The following is a 19,268-nucleotide window of genomic DNA, read 5'->3' on the forward strand; positions in this document are numbered from 1 at the left end:
TTCCAGCATCAGGACCACTTGAACAGACTCCCTTGAAGAGATAAGCTATCTGGGATGAGAAGAGAATTTGCTGGAAATGCCAGATAAATAAAAGTGGATTGGAGCCTATCTGCCAGGAACCACACTTTTTCCCCAGCTATTTGCAGGAAGAGCTAGAGAAGTAGGTTGCTATGCCATTATAGGTCATTTTCTCTCCTGAGCTGCACCACCCCATGCTCCTTTTTCATTCCAAATTGCTGCATTTCTAGAGGATCATACTGCCATTTTTCTCCTCCCTGTCTAACACCAATTGCACTTCTGGGCTGTTGTTCTCACTGTTGATGGTGTTAATCTCCATAGGAACCAATGTGACTCAGAGGGTCAATGTGTGCTTGGCAAGTCTTCTTACAATCACTGCCAGCATGTTACCAGCAATGGCAGCATAATCCACAGTGATCACATTTTTGTTCTGTGAATTTGCCCATGAGTCATGCAGTTTAAAGGCGACAGGCTCAAAGGAAATCTTAGCTTAGCACTTTGGAGTAAATCCTATCACAGCCACCTTCTATGCAAGCTGCATTCCAACATCCTTCATTTCAAAAGTCATGGAGTCCACTACTTGCTAAGGAATGAGGCTTTCTTGGGTTTTTCTCTGCATCCATTATCCTGGTTTGGGGCCATTAATTCTATCTATAGATAATTAGAGCTCTTTCACAGAGCTAGTAATAATGATACAACTAGGTTCTCCTTTTCATTACAAAAATCTCTTTTCTCTATTGTTGCTTTCATTTGGTAACATGAAATCTGCCCTGTGGCTCTCTACAAGATGACTCCAATGAAAGAAAGCTGTTTGGTAAAACTGAGAGATATCTCACAAAGTCTGAGTGGCTAAAGGCAAATTAGAGATTACCTAATCCAATCCCCAACCTGCTGCAGATGTCCAGTAGATGTATCCAGAATCTTTTTGATTAGTGTCAAACAATTAGTCTTTCTCCTTCTCATGGTGCACTATCCAAAGGTGGCTTGCTCTAATTATTAAAAAGCCCTTTCTAATATTGAGTCAAATCTGCCCTCTGTAACTTTTACCCACATATTATTGTTCTGCTCTCTGGGGAAACATAAAACATACTCTTCCCTTCGTACTTCCATTTTATCTCTACCAGAGTCCTCTAAAGAGTCCTCTAATACTCAACCCTTCCCACACAGACATCAGGACTCACCACATGTTTTTCATGTATCTATATCTTCCACCAAGTGAGTTTCTTGAGGATAAAAAGCATGTCTCATTCCTGTTTGTGTAGTGAGTGCCAACATTTGATGACACCCGTTCTAATACTCCACAATGGTTTCTATTTCTCCCGTGGTCATGTTAGTCCAAGCTAAACATTTCTGATTCCTTCAACTATTCTTCAAGTCAGCAAGCAGATACTGGCCTCTTCCCGCCTCCTTCTGCCAAAAGGAGTACTACTAATGGACAGAAAGAAGGTGGACTGAATCATATAATGCCTCTGTGACAAAAACTATACTTTCAAATATCATGCTATGTGGTAAGGGTAATGAAGTAGTTCAAAAATTCTATAAAGGATGCCCTGGGTCCTTCAAATAGCCTTGAAACTCTACAATAAATGAGAATTTTACAACAGGAAGAGACTGTAGACATCACCTCATCCAATCAGTACCAAGGAGTAAATGGGGACCAAGAATCAAAGTGAATTGCCCAAGGTCACAGAGCCTCTTACTGGCAAAACTAACACTGAAAACTGTGTCCTCTTTATTATCATTTTTCTTTACAACACACCACACTAACTCAAAGGGAATATGCCAAGTGCTGTGTATGCTCCTGAATAGTTAACATGATTTTTAACATGAAAAGTACCTTCTTAAATCTTGAGACCTAAATTTTAGCACTCTCTCTCCTCCTGTTAGCATTTATGAGTTACTAAATATTTTGACAGGGTTTTAAGGCTTTACAGCTACTGTCCCTGGCAATCTTAGTTTCGATCTCAGAAGACAGAGATCATGGCAATATAGAATCTCCAGAACCTGATGGAAGTCTTCTCTGTGCTTATCATATGCCTGCACTTTAGCCGACTGGCTGGCAAATAACAAACATTTAAACAATGTTTCCTCACTGAGTAATAACTTTATAATTATGCATTGATAAATTCAGGACAAAAGTTCAGATGCAGGCTAAAGTGCCCTACCATTTGACCTATTTCTAGGCTGCATGCCCAATAATCAATTGATTTATGTTCAGGGAACTTAAATACTAATGTTTATTCCAACAAAATATAATTTGAAACTTAAATATGCTTAAAAGTATATATACATACAAGACTATTCCAATTTGCAAATGGATACGTAAACTAGGGATTAGAACCTGAAACATATATTCTCAGGAAGGAAAAGGAGGGAGAAAAAGAGATGAAACAAGAAATAAAAATAAAATACTGTTTCCACTAAAAAGTGACTGACATAATGTTCCCTTTGGGTTGGTGAGGCACGTTATAAAGAACATGATACAGAGTAAAAGAAGAACTTGTTTCCATTTCTGAGTCCACCAGTAATGGCATCTATGACTTCAGTTAAATAGATTCCCAAGCCTGAGAAATAAGACACCATTTATGATATTGTTCATAAAGGGAACATCAGTCCCACATCAGAATGCAAGGCACTGGGAACCCAAATCTCAGTACCTAAAACAGCCACTTGCCAGGTGAGAAGGAAATTTGCTCCACACTCATTGCAACTGAAACAAAACTCCCATTAACCCTGAAGCCAGCACCCACCAACATTCCTACCCAAGCCACTCTACCAATGTACAATAGAAACTGTCTTGTCCAATACAATCAAGAAAATTAAGTATAAAAGTTGGTTCAAGTTGAAAAATATTTTTAAAAATACATACCTTAAATATTTTACTTAAACTTCAAACATGCAAGTGTGCATTCACACATCCATCTAGCAGCCACTGCCTGAATTCCCTCCAAGTTATTTTAATTTAAGCCACTCCCAAAATGCCTCCTTTATAATTGGTAGTTTGGGTTTCTTTAGCATGCAAAACACTGACGTGTGAAAAGCAATCTAACTATATAAGCCTTGTTGATTTTTATATTTTAATTATATTCCAGTCTTTCAAAAAGATATTATTTTTCAAAGAAACTCTTCTTTCATACTCATAATTGATCTATAACATATATACAATAGATTATAATAATATTGCACGATTTCAAGTACAATGGACAAAAATTTAGGATGGGTTTGGAATGAACGACTGGTTCTTGGTACGCATACAGCTCAACTCCTGACAGCAGAAGGATGTGGGCAAACACAGTAGCCTGCTAACCAGAGGCATCTAGCCATGCCTCTGTACAGTGGGCACAGAGGGTAGCAGTAGCAGGTCATCTAGTAAATCAGTTTTCAGAAGTTCCTATTGTACTTATATCAATGAAGCCTTTAGGAGTCTCACAGTCTTACTGACTGCTCAGCCCCTCTCCCTAAGTCTCCATTGACTGTACTTTTATAAGACCACCTGCATTAGTTTTCTAGGGCTGCTATAACAAATTGTCACAAGCTGGGCTGCTTAACCAGAAATTCATCCTCTCACAGGAGGCCAAAATCGAGGTGCCAATAGGGCCATGCTTCCTCCAAAGGCTCTAGGAAAGATTCCTCCTTGCCTCTTTAATTTTTGTGTTCCCACCAATCCTTAGAGTTCCTCAGCTCATGATACCATAACTCTAGTCTCTGCCTCCATCTTCACATGGCCATCTTCCATCTGTGTTTGTGTATCTTCACATGGCCTTCTTATAAGACACACCTGTCAGTGGATTTAGGGCACCCTAATACCATATGACTCCATTTTGACTTCATTAATTTCATCTGCAAAGACCCTATTTCCTTTTTCTCTTTTTTAGAAAGACAGTGCACACACAAGCGTGAGTGGGGGGCGGGCAGAGGGAGAGAATCTTCAAGCAGACGCCCCACTAAGCATGGAGCCTGACACTGGACTCAATCTCATGACCCATGAGCTCATGACCCATGAGCTCATGACCTGAGCCGAAACCAAGAGCCAGAGGCTTAACCAAATGAGCCACCCAGGCACCCCAGTCCCTATTTCCAAATAAGTGTACATTCCTAGGTTCCTGGTGGACATGGGTTTTTGATGGACACTATTCAACCTGTTACACCACACTATAACAAGTCCTCTCACTGCTAACTAGGCCTCAAATGTGGTATTTCCTCTTCTAGAAATTCCCCTCCTCCATTCTTTAACATGGTAAATTCACATATCCTTCATTTAATACTCAACTCTGATGTCACCTCCTCTTAACTTCCTCTCCAGCTGGATTAGGTGCCCTTCCTGGCTTGCTCCCTCAGAGCCCAGTCATTGCCTCCTTAATATCATTCGTTCCATTATACTGACATTGTCTGTTTTCCTTCTCTGTCTCCATCCTCACACCCACATATTCAGTAACTACTGACTGAGCAATTGCTAAGTGCTTGTACTATGCTGGGGCTGGAGACACAATAAAGGCTAAGACAGAAGTCCCTGCTTTTTGAAGGGTAGAATGCTTCAAGTCTTTTAAAAGCAAGGAGCATATATTTGATTTTGGATCTCCAGAGCCTAGCATGCTATCAGATGTATATTAGGCACACAATAAACATCTGCTGAATGAATTAATGAGTAAAAATTTCAGAGGACAAAGCAAATTCTAATGAGTTGGTTGGGACTGTTGGAGGTCTGAATATACGGATTTTTGCCTGGAGTAAAAATTTTCAGGTAACTCAAGATGTAATTAATCTTGAGTTAATAATAAGTAATCCTTTTTACTTCAAGTGTTCAGCAAAAATCCGTCAATGGTAGGTTAGTCTATGTGGTTTCTAAGATAACTTCCAACCCTAAGATTTCTTTCATTCTGATAGATTAAATGATGGAGAGATCATTTATTTCTTAACTTTTCCTTTTTTTTAAACCAATTCCAAAATCTTGCCATTTGCAACATGGATGGATCAAGAGAGTATAATGCTAAGTGAACTAAGTCAGAGAAAGACAAAGAGCACACGATTTCACTCATTTGTAGAATTTCAGAAACAAAACAAAGGAAAAAAAGACAAATGAAAAAACAGATTCTTAACTATAGAGAACAGACTGATGGCTAGTTACCAGAGGGGAGGGGGGTTGAAATGGATGATGAGGATGAAGAGCACGCTTATCTTGATGAGCACGGAGTCATATACAGAATTGCTGAATCACTGTATTGTACACCTGAAAATTATGTAACAGAATATGTCAACTATACTGGAATTAAATAAAAACAGAAATCATAAAAAAAAACAAAAACCTTAAATGCTTACAATGTACTAGGCATGACATTAAACACTTTATCCCTATTAAGTGTTAATTAAACATGTGCAACAATTCATACAAAGCAAGTAAAAGAGTAGAAGAGATCATCATCTAGTCACCAAAATGTGTCTTCTCTTTTTCCTGGACACAGAGTTACATTTCCCAGTCTCCCCTGTGGTAAGGAGTGGCCATATGACTGCAATATAGCCAACAGGATATAAATGGAAGTGAGTTGTGGTACTTCGAGGCCTGGCCCATAAGTAACTCCCAGGTTTACTCCTGCATTCTCCTATGACCTTCTAGCATGCTGGAATGGAGGTAACTTCTAATTCATGCATTCTCAATGCGGGCAATAGTGCTCCCAAGAAGTGAAAATAGATGCTTAGGGGAGTAGAGGCTCTTCAAAGCTCAACCCTGCCTGATAAAATCTTATTTCTTAGTATTCAATAGATCTTGTTAGGGAGAATTTAAATTAAACTAAATTAAATTGTAATTAATTAGGTTTAATTAATTTAATTTTTCTCCTTCGGGGGAAAAATGGAAAAACATTTGAGAAATACTGATCTACAGCAAGCTTGGAAGCTACATATCAAAGATGGTGGAACTTCTACCAGCCTGGGTTTCCGAATGACTAACTGAAGGAGGGTTGCCTCTTTACTACCAAGTATCATCAGTGAATGAAAATCAAATTTCTACTGTGTGTGAACAATTATACATTCAGAAGTCTGATGCAGCAGTTAGCTCATCCTAAATATTTTTTTTTTAACTTTTTATTTATTTATTCATGAGAGACAGAGAGAGAGAGAGAGGGAGGCAGAGGGAGAAGCAGGCTCCCAAGGAGCAGGGAGCCCGATGCGGGACTCGATCCCAGGACCCTGGGATCATGACCTGAGCCGAAGGCAGATGCTTAACCATCTGAGCCACCCAGGCGCCCCATCCTAAATATTTTAACTACTCTCTTACCCATTTTATGGGTATGAGAAAAAATGGGGAAAATGGGAGTTCAAAGAGCACAAGCCCATGGTCAAAACTGCTGGTAAATATTAAAGCAGAGATTTGAAATCTGTCTGATTCTAAAGTTTGAGCTATTGATCCTATGCTCTGTTGCTCTCCTCAGTTGTCAAAAGCTCCATATTTCTACTGTGTAAGATGATTTCCAATCTGGAGAATGCTAAATACAACCTCTAGTTTAAGGATTAAAATCATACTGTTTTTAATTATACTATTTTTTATGCATCCAAAACTGATAAGTGCTTTCAGAAATCATAACTTTAATTCAGGGGTACAAAGTTGTTCTGCAGCAAGTTATTGAATGTGTACAGTAATGAGACGTGAAAGGTAGAATGTGGAAATAAATTAATATTTCTTTTGACAGACACAAAAGCAAAATGAATCAGGTTTGGATGAAACCCATAAAAAATTCAAGTACAGATGAGCAACTGTCAGAGGGCCAAGGAATTTGGTTTCATATGCACTACACAACATCAAAGTTTTCCCAGCTGAAAATGTAAAGTCAGGATAAAGACTTCATGAGAAATCTTAACAGAAATTATTTCAGAGATTTTGCTCTTGTAAGATGCTTAGATCTTACAAGCATAATATTCCAGATAATGTAAGATCATATTCCAGACAATGATGGGCTTTGTCCTAAAGTTACGACTCTATGGTTTTCCCATAGAAATTGCATATGATGTGCCCATGCTGAACTATTTAACTTGCACTGTCTGCAAAAAAAGTATTATCAATTCACATACAAGGCGTAAGGAGGCTTTCATTATCTGTATAGGCTCACACAACTTTAATGTAGTGTAGGTCTTAGAATCGCTGAATAAAAAAAAGACAGTAATAAAAAAAAATGTGGTGATGGATGGGAAGAGCATTGCTCAAATCTTTTCAATTCTCTATATGAGTTTTATTGTGTGCCCTTTTCTGATGGTCTTTAGATACACAATTGAATAGTACTCTCCAGAGAATTTCCCTCCTTTTTGATGCCTTTTATTCCACTGCTACTTAAATAAGTTAATTTACTGCTCTGAGACTTAAATGCATCACATTCCAACCTGAAATACAGTAAATGCGAAAAAATGGAACTATTGAATGGTAGATGGCGATTATAGGTTCTTTTAGGTGAAGGTTGGGAGAGGAATTTTCTTTTATTCTTCTATATTTAAAAGGGAGCTAAAGCTTTGGAACACATTTCCAGATGCAAAATTAACATCATAGAGAAACACCAGGTTCACAATTTTTATATTTAATGCCAGCTCTTCTGTATGCTGTGAGTAGCCCTGACTTTTAGCATTTAAGAGATAAAACTCTGCACTAAATTTTCCAATTATTACCTGTCTGGTACAGTTGCAACAGGACCATATCAAGTGTTTGAGTTTTACTAGGGAAACGTAATTACAGTTTGAAAAATAGGAGAAAATGCATTCCTATCACATTCTTAGTGGCAGTTTATATGCTAAAAAGAAAAACGCTTAGGGCCTAATTCATAAGAGCTTTATGCTTCATTTACATTTCTCTGTGCAGTTTACTTGGAAAAAAGCATAATGCATGTTTTTCAAGTAAAATATGCCATTTTGGGGTTCATTCAACTTGCTTTCCATTGTCCTCATCAAGGGCCAACCATTCTTTTCTACGATCCTAAAGGGCACCAGTAAATGAAATGGGTGGAAAGCCCTCAATATTAACTAGAAGAAATGCCTAAAACTGTTGTACAGATTATTTAGAAAATTTACAGCAGTCTCTAGCAGTCAAATCTTGGAAAGCCTATTGCGTTCTTACTATGCAGACTGTTTTCCAAGCCCTTTGTATAAGATATTGAACAAATTACATGACAATACAGGTATTTCTAAGGGCCGCTCAGAATTCACAACAAGATTCTGACCATTTCCCAGCCAATCCATGTTCTTTTACTCAGTTCAGTGTTTCTCAAAATGTGGCCTGTAGGTTAGCAAGCGTCAAAATCAAGAGATTCTTGTTTACAATATGATTTCTTAGACTCTACAACACTGACTCAAAATTTTTGAGGGTGGAGACTTAGAATTTGAATTTTACAAGTTACTCAGGTGATATATATAAATCTGATGCTTATCTTCATAATATATATATATATATAATACATATATATATCTTACGAAGATAAGCATCAGATTTAAAACCCCATCACTGTGTTTTGGACAAAGGCAATCAAGAGGGAGTTCACTTTTAGGTAGGGCTAACACATTCTTGTTTAGTGACCAACAACTTGTTAAGTCAAGTTTACCAGCTGGTATAAGATCAACATGGGAGGGGGTGAAAATCATATTTGTAAGAAGCTGCAGTTTGAAACTAAATACCAAGTCATAACCTGAGAGAGTCCAATCTAAGACCCTCAGTTCTTCTTGCTTCTACTATTTTCTAGGCTCTCCAAAATTGCAGAAGAAAAGGCCAGGACTAACAAGCATTTCTCACAGTGTTCACTGATGCACTGTAAAATGAGTATCACAGACAATCTACCAGTTATTTATTCTCCACACTATCAAAACTATTAGGCCAATTTCCTTCCCCCACTGAATTCACTGAACTTCTTGGATAGTTCTGGCATGTTGAGACTACCACAGCCTGATATCAGCGAAAATTGGGGGCCCAACATAATTGTTCTAAAAAGGAGATGCTTCTGTCATTTTAATTTTTTTAATTTTTTTAAAGATTCTATTTATTTATTTGAGAAAGAGAGAGAGAGCAAGCCGGGGGTGGGAAGGGAAAGGAACAAACAGACTCTGCACAGAGTACAGAGTCCGATGAGGGGCTCAATCCCGAGATCCTGAGATCATGACCTAAGCCAAAATCAAGAGTCAGACACTCAACCAAATGAGCCACCCAGGAGCCCCATCTCTTTCATTTTAGAGTAACAGTTGTAATACATTTAGTGGAAGAAGGCCACAGGGCTTGACAGGTTTGGGTAAGTCTATTCCAGGTTAAAACAGCAAACTTAATACATCTTTGATTGATAAAAGAAAAATCATATGAGGTAAAAACCCTTAGGTGTCACCCACATCTGGTTTTCCTCTCTCTTGCCACATAGGAAGATTATACCTCCATGCCCAGGTAAGCAGAAATGATATGTGTCACTTCTAGAGCAAAAGACAAAAAATTGCCAGTATAAACTTCCCAGCACAGTTCATCCCTGCTCCAGTGACTATGGGGGTGCATGTTTCCAATGCTGCAGTCACAGGATGGTGAGCATTCATCATCCTAGGTCACTGAGTCACCCCAGAAAGTGACCTGAATTTGTAGGCATCTTTGTAAGCAAGAAACAAACCTTTCTTCTATTAAGCCACTGAGATATGAGGGTTGTTTGTTACCATAGCATAACTTATCCTATCCTGATTAGCATAACACAGTCTGGAATATTAAAGCCAATATACCCACATGTTAACCTTAACAAACAGAACACTCTGGACTGATACGTGGTAGAAAAGCCATGATGACCACACAGCTCCTTGTCAAAGAACATTTCATCTTCCTGTTCTGGAACAGTATCAGTCTCCTGGAGGCAATGAAATATTTTGAAACCTTTTTTGGGTCTGAGAAGGCTTTTGGGATCCAATTCAGAAGAGATTATTTTGAGGATCAAATGAGATAATGTATGCCAAAGTTTTGTGTTTACTGCACAAAACTATACAAATAGTTTTGTACAGTACAAAATCTGACAAAGTTAGCCCTTTTAGATTATACTTACGATAACACAGATTTTAAAGTAAGCACTCCATCATCTGCCGTCTGTTGGATGGTTTTTTATTTTGACATTTAAAATAGAGTAAAAATCATTGGATGAAAGAGGATCCACATGTTATATAATCAGGGTTACATTTTCTATTTTGCCACTCTTGTCTACATTTATATCTTTTTTCAAGATATGTCTATTAAGCACTTGCTGCAAGCACAATAGGAAGTGCTGTGAGAAGTAGAAAAGTAAAGAAAGTATTCTTTATGGGCCTCCAATTTCATCATCTGTGCAACACAATTAACAGCTTCTAATCTCCCTCGGGTTTCCACCCAGAAATAAAAGTGCTATCATTTCTATTAAGTGCTATCTTTGCAAAAAGGTCTCGTAACAATGAGTTTGTTTGGTACCTTTAAAATTCAATTTTTATCCATGTAAATTTCTTTGAATGAGGTTGTTTTTCCTTTGAGAAGTGGTAGGGATTAATTAAGCATAGATATCTGGATAAGAAAAGGTTAATAGAAATATTAAAATTCTTCACTCACTACTATAGCTCTAAAAAAAGGAGAAGAGAAGACATTTTGTTAGGCTTTTCTAAGAGAGAAAAACCATTATACTGTTTTCTTCTGTGTCAGTTTGCCCTAAAGGGATGCTGTTTCCTGAGCTTAATAGGGCCCTATTTCTTCATAGCCCTTACAGTCTATTAATTACTGTGGCGGGTGCTTAGAGACATCGCAGCAATCATTTGTAAGATAGGAGCCTTCGTCATTCTGAAATGTGCGTTTTAGCCATCTAAAATTACCCAAATGAAACAGATGTTGCAAATGCTGAGTCCTTATTAGAATGTTTTCTTCTCATTACCCAGCAGAGAGCTGTGTTCCTCACACTCCAGCCACATACAGAGGGGCTGCCTAAGAAAGCCTGGGCTGTGCCTGCTGCCTCTGTCTCTTCCTATAGGACCTATGGGTACCCAAAGAGCTCTGGTTTGTGTCACTGACACAACACAAAAAGTCAGACCAGTGGCAGCCCAAGACCCAAGAATAAGAATTGCCAAGTACACTCAGTACCCAGCCCCTACTACATGTTATTCAAGGTAAATTCCCTGACCTACTTTTGCAACCAGGAGGCAAGTGATACAAAAGGCTGTTTAATGAAGAATTGGGGGAAAATGAGCCTTTAAGCATGTTGTAACCTCTGTATGATTGGTGTTTGCACAGTAGAATTTTCTTCTGTTTGTGGTAAGTAGGTCTCTTTGTAATACAAAACAGAAAAAGACAGCTATCTGGAGACATATCCTAATAAATGATACATACCATTTCCCTTCTCTCCCTTCTCTATCCCCCTGGCATGTATGCTTCATATTCCAGAATTAATTCACTCAATAAATACTGAATGCTTACTGTGTACTGGGCATTATTCTCGTTACTGCAGAAACAGCAATGAAAAAGACAAAGTCCCAGTTCCCATGGAGCCAACACCCTAGCGGCAGACAGACAGTTGTAAAAACAGATATATAATGTTGGGTATAAACATGCCTAAAAAAACAAAAGCAGGGTACAGAGAAAGAATAAAAAATGACTCCAATTTTCAATAGCATAGTCAGGAAAAGCCTTACTGATGAGGTAATGTGGAAGAGACAAAGAAGGAAATGAAGTGAGGATATAAGCCATGGGGAAATCTGGGAGGAGAATTCCAAGCAGCAGGAAAAGCATTTGTGAAGCGCTTAGGGGCAGAAATGAGAAATCAGCAAAGGAGTCTTGGAATGAAGTAGAAGTAAATGAGGTAGAAGGGGTAAAAAGGAAAGGTGTTATTCTGATTAACAACCAGAAAAAGTGCTTCAAAAAGGAGTATCAGCAGTTGCTCATACATAAAAAAATGAAGAGTCAAAATCAACTACAGGGTTTGGCAACATGAAGGTCATGGGTGACTGGACAAGAGTAGTTTTATTGGAGTGGTGAGGATAAAAGCTTGACTGGAGAGGGTTCAAGAGACAACCAGCTGGAGAGAATAGACAGATAACTCCTAAGAGGAACTTCACTATGAAAGGAAGCAGAGAAACTGGGGAGGTGTGTTTGTCTAGTCCTTCATGAAGCACACTCCAAGCCTGGATTAAACATGTACAGATTCTACTAAGGGGGATGCCTACATGAAAAGAGATAGAGAAGGAGCTGAAGGAGACAGGGAGAGCAGTCAGACAATACAAGTCTGGTGTCTGGTGAAGGAGAGAGGAAGAGAGTGTCAAGTGGAAGCTTCCTAGACTGAGACTGACCTGCAATCCACGGAAAGTTCAACAAAGCCATGAGGTTCTTGAGACAGAGTTAGCTAACAAAGGAGACTTATGTCTACCAAGAAGGGATCTCTATTAGTATTCCTGCCAAACTTCATCACTGGTGGGGAGCAGGCTTCAAAAAGCCTCACCTCAGTACAAAGGCAGGAATAGATCCCAAAGCTCAGAGGCTGGGGCCCTCAATCAAGAACACTCCCTTTAGTAGGACATCTGCAGGCACATTCTTAAGGCTGCCACAAAAGGTTAAGAGAGAAAATGAAGGGTCAAGAAAGAATTTTTTTTTAGGATGGCAGATGACCCAATTGAGAGGATCATAATGAATCAGACGAAAGAAGGGCAATGGCAGAAGCAACAATATGTGTGGACGGTGTGGCCTTAGCTGGGACTGTACCACAGGAAGGGAAACAGAGTCTATAATAGAGATTGATAAATTGGTGAGAGAATGAGGATATCTCGATTCCTTATACTTTCTCAGGGAAGTCAAAACCAAGGTCTGATCAGCCAAGAATGAGGAGTAGGGAGTGAGTAATAAAAGTTTAAGGAGAAAGTATACGTCATGAATTAGTCATCAGGAACCATGGATAATGAATCAACTAAGGAAATGTGGTAGAATTGTGGGGTTCACTGTTTTTACATGAACAAGAAAACATGAAAGGGTTTGTTACAATGTAAAAGTGTTACCAAACACAAAATAATTATAGACTCAGTGAATACAGACAGTGAACCACAAAACCACTGTAGTAAGAGCTTTCCGACTAATCTGCATAGGCTTTATAGCAGGACTGCTCAGGCTCGATTTTCCACACACATCATGTATATCTACCATAAATTCTCATGTTTTCCACCAATCTCACTGACTAGAACCGTGACTCAAGCCACCTGGTTGGCACAGCAATGAAAGGGAAGGGCAATTGCATCAAAGACTTCTCTTTCTACCACCATATCCAAGGGAGTGAGCTGCTCCCATTCATTCACATCTAAGCTCATTTTGATATATCAGCAGATGCCCTCATGTTGCCCTTGAAAGGAGATATTGGCTATATATGTATAAAAAGAGCTGGGTAAAGAGCAAAAGGTTATTGCTGGTCACTGTGCAGATTTAAAGTAAGAATATGGAACATAAAATAGAGGTATGGAAGTGAAACTCAAGCATCAGTATTTTCTTAAACTCTCCAGTGATTCTAATGTGTAGCCAGAAGAGAAAACCAGTATGCTAAGACAGAAGGAAAGGAAAGAATTCACTGCAAGTAGATAAGTGGATCTTAATTTTTGTGATAGACCTAAATTGGGTCTTAAAGTAGGATTTCAGCTGAGAAAACAGAGCAAAAGGGGTTCTAAGGCAGAGGGGAAAACATGAAGATTAAAAACAACAAACAAAAAACCTCCCAGAGAGTAACATGAATGTTAAGCTTAACAAATACTGAATTTTCCTTGAGGTTAAGATGCCAAATGCAAGTGGGGTATAATGATAGGTATATACAGAAAGGAGTCAGATTACCAATGGGATATTCGACCTATTCCAGGTAATGTGGAAACACTGGAAGTATTTAATGAGAGAAATGACAAGGTTATAAGGCCAAGTGACCTTCTGGAAAGTCACAAAATTAAATAACAACTAGAATTCTGATCCTATGAAATCATGGGGAGTTTTGTCTAGATAATCTTTCATTTAATAAAAACACATCTTGTCTTATCTCACTGTCTCACTAATTCAGCTTGTGAAGAGATTCCTTTCTTTTTTTTTTAAAGATTTTATTTATTTGACAGAGAGAGCACAAGCAGAGGGAGAGGGAGAAGCAGACTCCCCACTGAGCAGGGAGCCCGATGCAGGACTCGATTCCAGGACCCTGAGATCATGACCTGAGCCGAAGGCAGCCGCTTAACTGGCTGAGCCATCCAGGCGTCCCTGAAGAGATTTCTTAACAGCTCTTCACTTTGAATCATTTTCTTAACATAATTAATTGAACTGAAGTAACATACTAGAAGTAAATAGGGTCAATAATCCTGTATACAAGGTGTCTCTAGGTGCAACAGACTTTATTAACTATCATTAAAATGTGTACTTCTAACTTATCATTACTGACTTGCTTTAGGTCATAGATGAAAATGTATAAAACATCCAGTTTTAAAATACACGTATTTCATGTCCTCAAATGTTTTTTCCTCCACTGAAGACCGATCATGGTTCAGGTAACTGCAACACAGAAAAATATACAATTTATATACATACCTTTAGGAAGAATTTTCATTATTTGCATAGAATTTACTTTCTGCTTCTAATTGTTTTTAATCAATATTAAGGTCACCTTGCATTTTCCTTGAGTATGTATCATAATGGGAGGGAGCAAGTAGACTGGCAGCACCCCTATGGCAAATGAGGGGCAATCCTACTATTCCTATTTGCTCCAGTAATTCCACAAAGTGACTTTCACAGGTGGATAAAATGGGAAATGATCATATGTGACGGACCAAGAGGACTGTGTTCTATCTCCGTATTCCAGAATATGAAGGAAAAGAAGGGCTTAGATTCCTCCGCAAAAGATACAGATTCAAGAGACCCAACAGAATTTTTTTTTCAGTTTAATGTGCAGCAGGTGACCATAGAAGGTACTTTACATCGCCACATCAGAGCTCTGAGTATCATGAAAAGGAATTTCACTTTCAGCATATTCATGAATATTATAAGAACAGTAACTCACCAGGGAGGCCCACCTATCGTTAATGTCCTGATTTCATGATGTACCTAAAAGCACTATTATTGTTTTTCTTACAGGTGTTTGTTTATTCCAGTGCAGCTAACAGAGTGTTATATTTTGTTATATTCTTTTACGGTGTATGATAGAATGATTCAACAGTTCCATATATTACTCAGTGTTCGTTAAGATAACTGTACTTTTATTCCCCTCTGCCTATTTCACACATCCTCCCACCCACCTACCCTCTGATAACCATCTGCTTCTTCTCTATACTTCAGAGTCTGTTTTTCGGTTTGTCTCTCTTTTTTTCCTTTATGCATTTGTTTTGATTCTTAAATTCCACATATAAGTGAAATCATATGGTATTTGTCATTCTCTGACTGGCTTATTTCACATGGTATTACACAATAAGATCATCCATGTTGTTACTAATGGCAGGATTTCCTTCTTGTTTATGGCTTAATAATATTCCATTGTATATATATGTACTACAAATTCTTTTATTTTACTTAATTTCCTTTTTAATTTTCAAAGTGATAATTGCTGTTTTATCCTCCTTACAAAAAGACCCATGACTATTGCAAAATTTCAAATAATGTAGAACAACGAGACTTTGCAAAGATGTCTCTTGAAATATGAATGCTGAAATAACCCAACTGCGGACTTACTCTCTTCTACTTGATTGCCAAGTGGGGTAGAGCAGAAGAGTCTAATTTTTTTTTTTTTTTTTTTTTTTGCTAATGGTGTTGAGCATCCTTCCATGTGCTTATTTCTTTACTTCTTTTTTTTTAATTTTTTATTATGTTAATCACCATACATTACATCATTAGTTTTTGATGTAGTGTTCCATGAGTCATTGTTTGTGCATAACACCCAGTGCTCCATACAGTGTGCCCTCTTTCATACCCATCACCAAGCTAACCCATCCCCCCACCCCCCTTCCCTCTAGAACCCTCAGTTTATTTTTCAGAGTCCATCGTCTCTCATGGTTCGTCTCCCCCTCTGATTTCCCCCCTTCATTCTTCCCCTCCTGTTCTCTTCTTCTTTTTTTTTCTTCACATGTATTGCCTTATTTGTTTCAGAGGTACAGATCTGTGATTCAACACTCCTACACAATTCAGTGCTCACCATAGCACATACCCTCCCCAATGTCTATCACCCAGCCACACCATCCCTCCCACCCCCCCACCACTCCAGCAACCCTCAGTTTGTTTCCTGAGATTAAGAATTCCTCATATCAGTGAGGTCGTACGATACATGTCATTCTCTGATTGACTTATTTCGCTCAGCATAACACCCTCTAGTTCCATCCACGTCGTTCCAAAAGGCAAGATCTCATTCCTTTTCATGGCTGCATAAATTCCATTGTATATATACCACAACTTCTTTATCCATTCATCTGTCGATGGACATCTTGGCTCTTTCCACAGTTTGGCTATAGTGGACATTGCTGCTATAAACATCGGGGTGCGTGTACCACTTTGGATCCCTACATTTGTATCTTTGGGGTAAATACCCAGTAGTGCAACTGCTGGATCGTATGCTAGCTCTATTTTCAACTTTTTGAGGAACCTCCATACTGTTTTACAAAGTGGTTGCACCAGCTTGCATTGCCACCAAGACTATACGAGGGTTCCCCTTTCTCCACATGCTTGCCAACATCTGTCGTTTCCTGACTTGTTAATTTTGGCCATTCTGACTGGTGTCAGGTGGTATCTCCAGTGAGGTTTTGATTTGTATTTCCCTGATGCCAAGCGATGCTGAGCACTTTTTCATATGTCTGTTGGCCATTTGGACGTCTTCTTTGGAAAAATGTCTGTTCATGTCTTCTGCCCATTCCTTGATTGGATTATTTGTTCTTTGGGTGTTGAGTACGGTCAGTTCTTGAAAGATTTTGGATACTAGCCCTTTATCTGATATGTCATTTGCAAATATTCTCTCCCATTCTGTCGGTTGTCTTTTGGTTTTGTTGACTGTTTTCATTGCTGTGCGAAAGCTTTTTATCTTGATGAAGTCCCAGTAGTTCACTGTTGCCCTTGCTTCCCTGCCTTTGGCGATGTGTCTAGGAAGAAGTTGCTGCAGCTGAGGTCGAAGAGGTTGCTGCCTGTGTTCTCCTTTAGGATTTTGATGGACTCCTGTCTCACATTTAGGTCTTTCATCCATTTTGAGTCTATTTTTGTCTGTGGTGTAAGGAAATGTTCCAGTTTTATTCTTCTGCATGTGGCTGTCCAATTTTTCCAACACCACTGGTTGAAGAGACTGTCTTTTTTCCATTGGACATTCTTTCCTGCTTTGTCAAAGATTAGTTGACCAAGGGGTTGAGGGTCCATTTCTGGGCTCTCGATTCTGTTCCATTCATCTGTGTCTCTTTTTGCGCCAGTACCATACTGTCTTGATGATGACAGCTTTGTAATAGAGCTGGAAGTCCAAAATTGTGATGCCACCAGCTATGATTTTCTTTTTCAACATTCCTCTGGCTATTCGGGGTCTTTTCTGGTTCCATACTAATTTTAGGATTATTTGTTCCATTTCTTTGAAAAAAAGTGGATGGTATTTTGATGGGGATTGCATTGAATGTGTAGATTGCTCTACGTAGCATTGACATCTTCACAATATTTGTTCTTCCAATCCATGAGCATGGAACGTTTTTCCATTTCTTTGTGTCTTCCTCAATTTCTTTCATGAGTATTCTATAGTTCTCTGAGTACAGATTCTTTGCCTCTTTGGTGAGATTTATTCCGATGTATCTTATGGTTTTGGGTGCAATTGTAAATGGGATTAACTCCTTAATCTCTCTTTCTTCTGTCTTGTTGTTGTTGTATAGAAATGCCACTGATTTCTGTGCATTGATTTTATATCCTGCTACTTTACTGAATTCCTGTATGAGTTCTATCAGTTTTGGGGTGGAGTCTTTTCGGTTTTCCACATAAAGTATCATATCATCTGCAAACAGTGAGAGTTTGACCTTCTTTGAAGATTTGGATGCCTTTTATTGCTTTTTGTTGTCTGATTGCTGTGCCTAGGACTTCTAGTACTATGTTGAATAGCAGTGGTGATAGTGGACATCCCTGCCATGTTCCTGACCTTAGGGGAAAAGCTCTCAGTTTTTCCCCATTGAGAATGATATTTGCTGTGGGCTTTTCATAGATGGCTTTTATGATATTGAGGTATGTAACCTCTATCATTACGCTGTGAAAAGTTTTAATCAAGAAAGGATACTATAATTTCTCAAATGCTTTTTCTGCATCTATTAAGAGGATCATATGGTTCTTGTTTTCTTTTATTACTGTATTGTACCACATTGAATGATTTGTGGATGTTGAACCAACCTTACAGCCCAGGAATAAATCCCACTTGGTCATAGGGAATAATCCTTTTAATGTACTGTGGGATCCCATTGGCTAGTATTTTGGTGAGAATTTTTGCATCCATGTTCATCAGGGATTTTGGTCTGTAATTCTCCTTTTTGAAGGGGTCTTTGTCTGGTTTTTGGATCAAAGTAATGCTGGTTATGGGTCTGTTCAGGTTTTCTATTTCTTCCTGGTTCAGTTTTGGTAGTTTATACATCTCTAGGAATGCATCCATTTCTTCGAGATTATCTAATTTGCTGGCATATACTTGCTCATAGTATTTTTTTAAATTGTTTATATTTCTTTCGTGCTGGTTGTGATCCCTCCTCATTAACTGATGACTTTATTTGGGTCATTTCCTTTTTGATACATCTGGCCAAGGGTTTATCAATCTTATTCTTTCAAAGAACCAACTCCTAATTTCGTTGATCTGTTCTACCATTCTTTTGGTTTCTATTTCATTGATTTCTGCTCTGATCTTTATTATTTCTCTTCTCCTGCTGGGTTTAGGCTTTATGTGCTGTTCTTTCTCCAGCTCCTTTAGGTGTAGGGTTAGGTTGTGTATTTGAGACCTTTCTTGTTTCTTGAGAAAGGCTTGTATTGCTATATACTTTCCTCTTTGGACCGCCTTTGCTACATCCCAAAGATTTTGAACAGTTGTGTTTTCATTTTCATTTTTTTCCATGAATTTTTTAAATTCTTCTTTAATTTCATGGTTGACTCATTCATTCTTTACTAGGATACTCTTTAGCCTCCCTGTATTTGAGTTCTTTCCAACTTTTCTCTTGTGATTGAGTTCTAGTTTCAAAGCACTGTGGTCTGAGAATATGCAGGGAATGATCCCAATCTTTTGCTACCAGTTGAGACCTGATTTGGGACCTAAGATGTGATCTAATCTGGA

This window comes from Eumetopias jubatus, unplaced genomic scaffold, assembly GCF_037043125.1.
Source record: "Eumetopias jubatus isolate StellerSeaLion01/CBP00866 unplaced genomic scaffold, mEumJub1_p1.0 scaffold_2, whole genome shotgun sequence".
Lineage (NCBI taxonomy): Eukaryota > Metazoa > Chordata > Mammalia > Carnivora > Otariidae > Eumetopias > Eumetopias jubatus.